Source organism: Drosophila innubila, chromosome X (genome assembly GCF_004354385.1).
Source record: "Drosophila innubila isolate TH190305 chromosome X, UK_Dinn_1.0, whole genome shotgun sequence".
Classification (NCBI taxonomy): domain Eukaryota; kingdom Metazoa; phylum Arthropoda; class Insecta; order Diptera; family Drosophilidae; genus Drosophila; species Drosophila innubila.
In genome coordinates, this window is record NC_047626.1 from 28,348,054 (window position 1) to 28,361,072 (window position 13,019).

The 13,019-nt window shown below is 36.5% G+C and overlaps 1 protein-coding gene across 1 annotated transcript in view; it reads right to left on the reverse strand.

Annotated features, from left to right (window-relative positions):
* The window catches only part of LOC117780395, a 112,127-nt gene that overhangs the window by 34,393 nt on the left and 64,715 nt on the right, over positions 1 to 13,019 (reverse strand). Inside the window, exon 4 of the mRNA XM_034616910.1 lies at positions 11,695 to 11,733. The gene's annotated coding sequence lies outside the window, so the exon portion shown is untranslated. The remainder of the gene's footprint in view (positions 1 to 11,694; positions 11,734 to 13,019) is intronic.

The window sequence follows — 13,019 nt, forward strand, 5'->3', positions numbered from 1 at the left end:
CATTGTTTCTTTGCTTTCCTTTGTATCAGATCCTGTGATACCTTTTGATTTATGGCGTATTGATATCGATTTAAATAACAAACAGCCTATCAATATCGAACAAATAAGTTTCTCGCGCTTATGGCTGATTAATGATGATGAAAACGATACGTAATTCCCTGAGCAGATTAACAGCTATCCAAGCATCAGACACATGACTCATTTTTCAGTTCAAGTAATTCGGAACTTTTATATTTACATATATCGTTTGATGATTGTTGTTTTGTGTTTTGTTTTCGAGCCTGTTTTCGTTGACGAAATGATTTCGCGATACTTTTGAAAACCGTGGTGTTTGTATACATCAGAAGCTGCGGGCGGCATTAGCATATTATTAACATTTCGCCCCCGTTGCCAGAGAGTGAGGGAGCGGGGAGGGTAATCAACGCCGTCCTCATTCCATTGACGGTTCGAACTGAGCCGATCGAACTTTAAATGTGTTAATTTATTTCGATTAATTGCTAATTTGACCAAAAATACACAACAACAACAAAAACAACAACGGCATCTGCATCAACAATATAAATAAATGCCGCACGGCAATTTCCTGAAATCGTTCAGCGATTACTCATACGCAACGTTAACCAGACCGAAGCTGTATCGGATAAAATGTAACGGGAACTGAAGCTGCCGCAATGGACCCCAAAAGGTCGTGTAACTTTAATGTCATTTATCATGCTATTCTAAAACTGAAAGCTTTATGCTTATACCCTGTTGGCGTAAAGGTTTTGGGAACTTACAATGCTGTTATAAGTAGCAATTTCATAAATTCATTTCATTTCAATATAATTTAGTTTTGATCGGAGTACAGGGTATTAGCTAGCCAAGCCCTCGTCACTTAGTTATTACTATAGTTGTTTTTATTGGTAATTAGTTTGACGCACGCACAAAAGTCAACGTTCAATTGACTTTAACTTGTTCAACTGTTTCAGTTTAGCTCAATTCAATTTAATTTAATTGAATATAATTGTTTGTCTCTTTGTTTGTTTTATATGATTTACTAGTTGCCATATGAGTGAAGAAATTGCATAAGCTGCCACTTGAGGCGTGGCAAAATGTGGGAATCGCTCAGCCATTTGCATTTCCCAATCTTCCCACTTGAATCGCATTCATTCAGATAGCCGGAAATTCAGATGCACACTTGAATGATGAAAATATTCAGATTTTTTTTTCTTTGCGGTTTGTTAAACCAACAACGTCCAGCAACGCGGCCAACAAATTGTTGACACATTTAAAAAAAAAAGAAAAAAAACAAAACAACGTGTGTTGAAAGTGAAGGTGGCGTTGGTGCGGTCAACCATGTGGATATACCATGTATGAGACTCGTATATATGCTTATGTTAATCGCATATAATGGCGTGCTTATGCAAATTTGTAACAGGCACACACTCACACACAGGCTCAGACGTTGGGCTGAAAGAAAGGTCGCCAGAGCTATGAGAGATTTTGCTTGGCCAATGGAGAATGTAATGTCTTGTAAGTTAATCAATATGCATATCTCTCATATTAAAACGAACAAACAAAACTGTATTTTTATGCACTTGATTAAAGTTAAAATATTTTGGGTTTGTAAGGCAACTGCACTATGAGGCGTTTGACCAGTTTTTGTGGCATTAATTAAAAATTCGTAAATTACGCATGATGTTTTGATGCGGTTACCAACAGAAAATATAATCAAAAATTTAAAAATTAGGTCGGGACTGGTGCCACACCCACTTTTCCAAATACTTCTAGGGTTATCCATAACACTAGAAAAAGCCGCATCAAAATATCAAGCGCAGCTTACGAGTTATTAAATAATTTCATAAAATCTGCTCAGGTTGTGTCAAAAAAAATAAATTTTCTCAAAAAGTTCAAAAAAGTGCACATTAAGACCAACTGTTTTAAATAGAGAAATAATGAATCTACAACATGGATTTTGTAACTTTTTGAAAAGTTGAACTTTTCTTTCAAAAAGAATCGATTGACACCACTTGCTAATTGTTCAAAGTTTTACCAAGAAATGTACAAAGTCAACAATATACATTTGTGAATTCAACTGCCAAATGTAACTCGTGAAACTGATTAAATTTAAAAATCAGTTGAAAGCATTACTTTGATTAAATGAAGCACATACATTCAATTTAAATACATTCCAAGAGCTGAAATCACCAATTAATATTGAAATTGTGCCGCTGAATAAAATGCATGAGAATGCCATGCAAAATGTGAATTTTAATGAAACTCAAATTTTTTTTAATGTTGATAGTGTTAATTGAATCAATTTTTAAATTGAAATATACATTAATTGGAAGCAATAAAAAGTGGTAAATTTATTAATTATCACAATGTGATTTCATTAGTTATGTACGTTGACAATCAATATTGACGTCGGGTCATCAAAATTGCGGTTCCGCTCTGCTCAGCTGTTTCTGCCCCAGTCTTCATTGTATTTCTGCAACTAATCAAAGAAACTGCTAGATGCTGTTACTGTTGTTGTTATTGCATATTTGTTTTTTTTTTTTTGTTGTTGTTGCATTCTCAGCATTTTCAACTCAGCTGCCCGCACAGTGTTCAATTTCAACTTTTGATTGCACTGCATTAAATTGATTTTCGACATGTTGCCTCGAACATCTTTGGTTTCATCTCCGTTCATCTTTGCTCGTCTCCTTCTGTCATCATCATCATCATCAACATCATCTGCCATCAGCTTTGTTATTGTTGCTTTGGTTCTGTTGCTTTTTGTTGTTGTTGTTATTATTGCGCATGATTGGCATTTCTTCAGCTTGAATTTTTTTTATATAAATGTATATTTTTATTGTTGCGTTCATCAACAACAACAACAACAAGAAGAGCGACGCTCATCAGTTTATTTATTTACTTTACTGTTTACTGTGATTACTTCACTTTGCTTGAACAACATCAGAAACAACACAAGCAACACCATCCACAACAACAACATCAACAACAACTGCAGTCATCGCTTCTGCTCGTCAAGCAAATGAAAATTGATTTCTGCCGTTTGTTCATTTCCGATTTGCAGTTACAGTTACGACAAAGTCGTAGACAATGTCGAAGTGGATACCACAATCGCTGCCACAACCGGAGTCACAATCGAAATGTGACACATCATTGTCACGGGATTGCGATTGGGACTGGGATCGAAGCTTATTACATAAGCGGAACAATGCGGAACGCGAACCACGAAGATGCCAGCTAAAATGACTCGCAAATCCGCCAACAAATATGGCCAAAAATATAATAAAATTAAAAAAAAAAAAAAAAGCGTTGCTTGCTCTCATTTTACTTTCATTTGGTAGCTTAGAAACAATCAGCGAATTTGGCCAAGCCATTCACTTTTGCCAATCTCAATAGAGTTTTGCCGCAAACTGCATCATATAATTTACCCCCACTATTTGGTTAGTATTCGTTAAGTTATTCAATGTTCAATGTACTATATATTCAATTCAATTCAATTCAATTTCAAATTAGTGTAAATCAGCTTCAGCTAACGTAATGTTTGCTTTATTTGGCTTTAATTCAATTCAATTCAATGCAATGTTTTTCCTCAAAGCTATACTAATTTAGCCATCAATTTGATGTGAAGTGATCGTTTACTATTATTTTATTAATTTAATTGATGTCATGTTAACAGTTTACAGTTGTTTTTCTTTTTTTTTTTTTTATTGTGTTTTGTTTTATTTCCGATTTGGTTAATTACGAGCATGTGTTTTAACAATTTGCATAACTTATTGAACCAAAGTTAAATCAAAAGAAAACCAGCTATGTTAAATCATACTAGATTTAATTTAAATATAAAAATAGCTGCTCCTGCTTTTTTAAATTTTTCGGGAAATCCAATTAAATGCAAAACAAAACTTCACAAAATTGGTTTATTTGTTTTTTGCGTATTGGATTTCATTAGGTCAACAGTCAGTTATAAAGATCTGTTCTATTTTGTTGAATACATGCAACAACAAAAATTGTAATTTAAAGAAAGAATTAAAACAATTTGTTTACTTATTCAATTTCTATTCCATTGTAGTTTATATTTGCATTTCAGCTTTAAGATTACAGAACTTCAAACGTACCAAAGCTTCCATATTGTATTGCCTTTAGTTAAACTGCAGCTATAAACTCTACCTGAATTCCTTTTCTCAACACGCTGATGGTGATGCTGACAACTTTGTCGTGTTGTGTTGTGTTGCTGCATTGAAACTGCAATTGATCGTGTGCAGGAATTTGTGTCAGATTTCTTAAGCCCCCTCAAAGTCGCATTACTATATGTCATGTGTCTACTATATAAGTACATATTAAAAGAACGGGTCGACAAGCATATAATTTAACATGCTGTCCACAATCAGTTCGGCAAACTGTCCGCGACAAGAGCGAAAAATTCTCTTCATGCCGCTGGGTTGTTTCTCCATTTTCGTTTTTTTTTTTTTTATAGTTTTTCAGAGTTGTTTTTATCGCTGCCGGGCGGAAATGGCTCGTTGCCGAGGCGCGCTTTGTGTGCGGCCTTTTCAATAGTATTTTTCACACTTGTGAAAATTAAAACTTAACTGAACATTTTGCTGTTGCCGTTTTTTCTCTCTCTATCTTACTGGTTTTTTTTTTTTTGTTATATTTTTCTCGCTTGTTATTGTTGTTGTTGTTGCTGTAGTTGTTGGTGCCTTTTATTGTTTTAATTACACGCGTTTATTCGCGCATTGTTTCAATGACCGTCACGCGCCGCAAGCGTCTAGCACAGTCGACCGGTCCAAACAGTTGTTGTTGGTACTTGCTGCTAGCTGCTATTATTGTGCTTGTTGTTGTTATTGTTGTTGCTGTTTGTTTGCAAAATGAAGTGGTCATATCTGTGCCCTGCTCTTGCCTGCCCTTCTTTTCTTCCTGCTCCCTGCACAACAGGCATTAATGATAATTTCCAAATGACATAAAAGCGACCAGAGTGCTTCAGGGCATAATGTCCTGTCCGTATACCCTGTATACTTTTGTATGTATACGCTCTGTGTTGGACAGCAGGCGTTGTCCTCGTAATCAATGAACTGGTCGGGGGTCAAACCCCCAAGATAAATGAATTAAATGAATGGCTGGCGGTATCTCTGTGAATGTCTGATTGTTTGCGTATAAATTTGTATGTGTGAGTTTGCCTCCCCTCCCTATCTCTCTGTCTCTCTCTTTCTCTTGTGTTTGTGTATGTTTGTGCATTTTAATGCCTTAATGAAAAATGCATTTTTAATTATTTTTTGTTCATTTATGGGCAATTTTTTATCATTGAGCTTGTCCATGGCTCGACATTCGTTGGCTTATGCGGCGTATACGTTATTGATTGTACTTAATTTTCTTTCTGTCACCTGACAAGTTTAAGTTGACATGTCCACTGTATAGCGGACCTTTAACTCCTCCCCTCCTCCTCCTCCTCCTCCTCCTTCCCATGGTAAATTCAATCCGTTTCCCTGCTGGCCAAGAGCTGCTATTGGTCCCGTTAGCTGTGTTTTGGAGCTGAGGGTTTCATTTACACTAACTGCACTTTATGGTTCGACTATTTGCGTTGCCACAGCCAACGAAAACGACAACGTTAACAGCAACAACAACAACAGCAACAACAATAACGACTACCGTGTTGGCCATGCGGCCAAATATCGTATTTCATCATTTGTTCAAGTTGAGCCATTGATTTGCACACAGGTAACAGCCGCTAACTGGCAACTGGCAGCTGGCAACGCTGTCTCTTGTCATTCATTAGGATGGCATGTCATTCATTAGACACCGTTCCCAACCGCTTTCCCCACCAGCAGCTCTTCTCCTCCCTTCCCTCACGGAGGGAATCTTTTGTGTTGTTCCACAAGTTTTGCACCCTTGCGAAACACAACGGAAGCGCCATAAACTCATCAAATTTCAAGCCAATTTGTTTACTCGTCTTAACGTTTGACACTTGAAGAGCCACAAGGGAAGAGGCAGCAGGTGAGAGAAACATAGGAAAGAGAAAACAGGTGAAAAAACAACAGCAACAACAACAACAACATGCAAGAGACATTGAGTTTAGCATAATTCATACCACACTCATTTCCTTACATAAAAAAGTAGAGGGCAATCACAATTTAATCGCATTGCCAAAAATATTAACTTTCAAGCAATTTGTTATTTCAATATCAAACAAATATCAAATGCAGAAATTTGATATTGAAATACTTGAAATTTATTTATTTAAATAAAAGGCATTTATAATTTCACAATCTCTGTCTTTTGGCTTTTGTTTGGCCAATTTATAATTCTTATCCTTAATTCATCAGCTTTCTATTTAAATCGCAAATCATTTCCATACATTCACTTCACGTATAATTTACATGCGAATTATGTTTTTTTTTTTACATAAAAATGTCATGGAAATTTTCATTTTTCAATCCTCAATTTTCACTTCAATACCAGTTTCAATTTCAATTGCAATTACAATTACAATTGCAATTTCCAAAAAAGACTTGATGATGTGACAAAGCTTTTACCATTGCAGTCATTGTCTTTTGTTGAATTTCAACATAATTGCAATTTGTTCATTTTACTTTTATTACTCCTGTCGTTGTTGACATTCGCGTGTCAATAAAATGTAGCAAAACTAAAAAAAAAAGTAAAATTATTAATGATGGCTTGTACGACTAGCAAATATCCTCTACTCCAAGGGATTTCATTTCTTCTTCTATATTTCAAGTGTCAAGCTTATGAAATTTGTAAAATACTTAAAGGAAAAATTAATTTTTAATTGAAATTAAAATGAAATTAATCTGTGAAAATGTTAAAAATTTCTAAAAATATCTTTGCCTGGAAACCAAATATCTATCCAAGATACGAGTATCTTGGCCTAATTATACTCCCTTCACTTAATTATACGAACAGGGTATTTAAAATTGTTCAACGTCATTGGACGATAGATTTTAAGAGCGGAGAGGGGAATTTCGTGTTCACAGCTAACAATGTCAACTGCTAACTGACTGAACTAGTCGAGTAAATGTACATTCACAGATCTTGAGCAGTTGTCCGTCTGTCTGTCCGTCTGTCTGTCCTTCAGTCTGTAGACGCCGGTTTTTCATTACAGCTTAAAAATTGTGAACAAAAACGAAAAGTGGGAAAAAATGAAAATGAAAGTTTCAATTACAAATTGGACGGGTTAGTATTGTCTGGTTGTGTTGGGGGCCATCGTCTGGCGACATAAAAAACAACAAAACGAACAGCATTTTTATTTTTTAATACATATTTTCAGTTTTTTGTGCTTAGCCGAAAATAAAAGTAAGAAAGACAGATTGAGAGAGAGAGAGAGAGAGAGAAAAAAAGAAGTAGAAAAACAAAGCGTGCAAGTGAAGCCATTTAATTACTGGTTTTTCCGCTTCAATGTGCATTTTAAGATTTCCAAGGTGAATGACGAGCAAACCGGCAACCACGCCTGCTCTCAAACTGATTGAAAGAGTCTTAGACCGCTGATTGAAAGTGGCAATCAAGCGGAACAGTTAACACAGATTTCTTTTGAAGATCTGCTTCGTTGCGACAAATGTGAAGGATAGGACAAATAAATCAATAGATTGAATTAAAGACGATTGTGCAAATTGAAACAAAAACTGATTAAAATGCTTAAGCTGAACTTTAGTTAGTTTAATATATTTATTGAAATTGAAACAAGAACTAATTGAAATAAATAGATTAGCAATTATTTTAAACTCAGGATGAGAAAATTAATACAGGTTATTGTTGAAACTGATAGAAGTGCTAAGTAATTAGTTCATTCTGTGGATGAGTAAATTGTAGAAATTGAAATGAATCAAAGCTTAATTGAAATGAATGAGCTGTGAACAACTTATTTTGAACAGAATGATGAGTAAGCAGCGAGTTGTTGAGTATGTATTATTTTATTTTTTAGTCAGTTCTCAACGTCAGCTTGAAATGTCGGCAAACCATCAAGGGGAAACCTACTATCAATGGATACAGTGTTCGTTCAATTTGTGCTCATTGTCAGAAATTGAACGCTTAACCAAACCAATAAACAAGTCAAAAAAATTTCTCAAGGCCGTCGCAGCTCCAAAATGGGCAAACTGCGAACAGACATAAGCAGCTTATGGAGTTCTTCTAGCCAGCATTGATGTTGACATTTTAAATCCGAAACATATACACAAACATACACACTTACAACTACAGAATGTGTTAGACGGCATATGCAAGACACGTGCAGATGTGGGAAGACCCCAATAAAAAACGTCTTAGTGGCAACCCAAGACGTCAACCTCCCCTCCCCTACCCCCCTGCTACCACCATTCAGACTCACCAAAATGCAATGCATGACATGCATGCTAAGATCCAAGATCTGAGATCTGAGTACTGTGAACTGTGAACAGTGAGCTGGCAGAAAAAAAAAATGTTGTGCATTGTTTGGATATTTTCATCCCAAGGGGGGAATCTTAAATTGTTTTTATACCCTGCAGAGGGTACTAAAATTAACTACAAATTGTGTAACAAATAAAAGATTTTGAATATATTTTTGATTAAAGTGACGAACCCATTTAATTATCAATAAAAAATGTAGGTCTTAAAAAAAAGGGTGTTTTTTGTTAGTTTTAGTTTTTAAAACGAAAGAGTATCTCAACCTCGACACAACTCCCAAACTTTTTTTTCTATTTTGATTTTTTTTTTATGAATTGCTAAATTTTTCGAGCTCATGTTAATGACAATTTAAAATGCACATAAAAAAAAAAATTGTATAAAAAGTGGGAACGTTGTGCATCTAATTATTTACTACAGAACGCTACGTTGTTGTCTCTCTGATAAGCTTTGGCGACAGCCAGCTGCATGATGCCATCCATCCTTACCAATAGACAGACAGACAGACAGAGGAGCACGGAGAAAGAGAGAGTGAGAGACAGTGCCCAGAGCTTTGCCAATATTTACCCTGACTGAAACACTAAAGTGAATTATTAGTTGTGCAAATAATTGCACAGTTCGGTTTACAGCAAAGTGTCTTTCTACCGTTCTGATAACTTGAACATAAAACGGCCAACGGTGAACGATGAATGCTGTCGTCTTCGTTGTTGACAGCTTGCGACAATATTTATCTAGGGATGGGAATAGGGATGGTAAAAGGGAAGGGGAACGGGGAACGGGGAGGGCAAGGCCAAACTTGTGCTGCAAAGCTGATTAGATAATTTTGTTTTTCCTTAAGCTTAATTGTACTCGGTTGTATCTATTCTAGATTCAAGTGGTCGCTTGACTGCATTGTTAATTGCTTGCCATACATAAGTATCAGATATCAAATATCAGTTGTCAGATATGAGTTATCAAATTAAATTTAGTCGAATTTCATGTGAATCTCTTAATGAGTTCGTTCGGTTGCATTTGAATGGCCTTGACCACAAAACAATCATTTGAGCCATGTTGGCAATAGCATCGCTCGGTTAGTAACTTGGCTTATTTGGATGTCTCGCTCTGCTGCATGGGATGTTTTTATTTTTGCGCCAAAGTGCGAAACTGTTTATGTCATGATTTAAAATGCGTCGAAAGTCATTGGGAAGTTGGGGGTTGGGGGTTGGGAGTTGGGGGCTGGATGTATGTGTACGCCAATAAGTTATGAAAAATCATTGAAATTCGTTAAGCTGTGTAAATAAATTCAACACAGCTTATTGCATATTAAAAACGTAGACGTTCGATGTTCGTGGCCCTGGTATGTGTGTTGTGCAAATATGGCTAAAACAACAGCAAAAACGTCAGTGACCAAATTGCAGTCCGGGTTGGGGAAATAGCGGTACACGGCAGACGTTAGTGAAGGACGACTGTGAAGACACTTGGCCGTAGTCAACAAATATACAGTTTCATTAATGCTACTTTAAACATGATATTATCTATTTCTTTTAATCACCCTTGCTTCAAAATAATTCGAAGATTGTTTTTTATTTTGAAAAATTGACGCCTGCATGCCGAATTTAATTGCTCACCTCCAAGTGTCTTGTAAACAAATAATATTTTGTAGGAAAACGATTAATAAGAGAAAATTTTAAACTATTTTTGTAAGCCTTATTTTTTCATAGTCCACTTAAAATATAACTGATAGACTCTTTTCAATATGACACTAATTTCTTTATTTCAATTTCTTTTTAATAATAGATATTTCAAAAAAATTTAAATAAGTGGAACTTTGCACTATTTTTTTTTAAACTAACCTTTTGACAATTTAAATCAATTTAAAAAAAATTAAAAATAAAACTGACATTAAGATTAAAAGTGAAATGCATAAAACTATTAAAAACTTCAATACAAAGTAATTTTAATTTCAGTATAAAAAGTGCTTTAAAGATTAAAAGGTTTTTATTTCAGACTCAACTAACACTGACTTAAAAATGATAAAAATTAAAGCTAACGAGCTTTTCTCATGCTGAAAGTTCATTTGAAACAGTACAAAGCTGAGTTCCTCGCGCTGATCTAGGCTTTTGATAATTGTGTTAGTGTCAACCTTTTATTTCACGCAATATAAAGTGGGTGGAGTTAATTTGTTAATCTTCTGACTGCTCAACCATCTACTGGCTGCTATGCTTTCCGTTATCGGGCCTGTTTAACTCATTTAGCTGCCGCCAGATGGCGTAATGTGACAGCAGTTGCACTTTGCTTACAATGTCCAATCAGCTTTGTCTCTTTCTCTCTCGCCGTTACGCTGAATGAAGTGGAAACCTCAAAATGAGGCTACAATTGGTAGGGATTGATTCATCACATAAGCACGAAAGGGCGCTGCCTCTGTTGCAACACTGTTAGAAAGTTCTCATAAAAAAAAATCAGGCCAATAGCAGGGGGGGATTGTCGCTGTGCTTTGGGTGAGGATTTAACGCCTGGTCAAAGTTAATGGGGGAAAACAAAATGTTTCATTTAGAGTTTCGCATGTTGATTATGATCATGAACATCATGATGATAATGTTGATGATGATCATAATGACGTTGACTATGGCCAGCGTTCCATGTAGCATTTTTCAGCAGCATCAGCGATGTCTGCTGGCTTGTGTTCTGCTATGAGACCTTCCCTTAACCCTGCTATTATATGACCTGCTATTATATGACCGCCTGATGCGATTGCATTTTCCGGCGACTGTTGCTGCTGCTGTTGGTGTTGTTGGTGTTGGTGTTGTTGATGACGATGACGAGGTTGCAGTCAGCATGAGATTTTTGCATATACTCGCATCGGCATCAGCTTCAGCATCAGCATCGTAACATCTGTCTACGCTCTCTCATCGCATCGCTTCGTATCTATTTGCATTCACAGCCGTTTATATTGCAGTCGCAAGCTGACTGCACTCTCTTGCTCCCTTATCCGCCTTCTCCCCACACAACCGGAGAGATGATGGGAAGGAAAGGGAAGGGAAGGGAAGGGATGGGATGGGAGCTCGTTTAGTCATTCATTTTGGTTTATAGGTAAAGCTGCCCCGACATTGAGCTGCAAAGCAATTTAGTTGGCGCCGCATTACGAGGCGTTGGGCGTGACCATTCGTACCATAGATGTTAAGGTCGAGGGCGAGCACACGATGAGGGTGTTTATTCTTTACGGAAGCTAAAGGGGCTACTGGGGGTGCGTACCTACACATTTTGGAGGCGTGGTGTGCCCATCCCCCCTGGTTTTGATTGTGAGTTTAAAATGCATTTTACAGACAATTTCGCACTTACCATTTACGAGTTAGTTGAGGTCATTGATGGCGTCGTTGACTGCAATGAGAAGAGAGAAAAGAGAGTTATGTATGAGGCTCAAGAACTTGAAAAGGACTTTGGGATATTATAATACTTTATTCATATTCATGTATGTAAGTTACAAAAGAATGCAATTGTTATGCAAATAGCTAGAGAAACAAAATATGCATATGTCTATGAAAACTTGCATTATAATATATCATATACATATGTAGATGGATAGAAAATAAATTAAAAACATTGCACTTCAAATGTTTTGTTTTTTTTTAGTGTCTTTTAAAATGGTGTTTGCTTGGATCTCTGGGTCTTTAAGCAGTTTTCTCCTATTATTTAAATTATTTGCACATCGCAACTTCTGTTGTGATGTTCTTCCCATAATACTTGAAAAAAATCCAATAGAACTTTGAATGCACATATCTTAAATGATCTGGAAAATAAGTAATGTTGCCTAATAGCTGTAATTTCTTATTTTATTCCCCAATTTTTTTTTTATGTAAAAGTCAGCTCTATCATTTGTGCATCTAATCTGATTACCTTGGCACCCAACTATCACACTTTAAACGACAATTTGCGGGTGTGCAAAAATTTTGCAAACACATCACGTGTCGCATTGACAGATGTTTCATGCTCCATGCTGTTGCCTATCTACCCCATTCACCCGATCCACCCACGCACAGGTGCCATTCGCAGTTTGAATGCCAGCAAGAAAAAAAACAAAAAAAAAAATAAATAAATAAAAAACAGTTTGGCAAATCGACAAGACCTCAAAAAAATATATATTCAAACAAGAACAACAACAACAAATAGGTAAGCGAAGGAAGTGAATGGGTCTGGCACGACGACATTTTTATAAAACCAACTCATTATTTTACATTTTTGGTTCATGACCCAGAAACGTAGCCACAAAGAATCGCAGTCTGTCTCCATCTCAGTTGCTGACTTTTTCCCTTCCCCCTGTCTTTCTCTCTCACTATCGCTCAGTTTATATCCACATTTTTTATACAAGTTTCGACTGCGTTTCATTCGTGAGACGTAAAATTTACTCTGTAGTGAGTACGTGCGGTCATCTGTCATGATTCTCGACTTATCGTTGGTCTACGTCTTGGTCTTGGTCTTGGGCTCCATCGCGACCAAGTTGGCCCACAAAGCGAAGCTGCTCAACAGTTTTCAGTGGCATGGGGAGGGGGAGGGGGCAGTGTGTATGTGTGTGTGTGTGTATGATTGTCGGTATGGGATGGACTTGTCCAGCGGTTTGTGGTCTTGCCTTGTCTCTCCATTGTCTATGTGCGTGCGCTTTGCTTAAA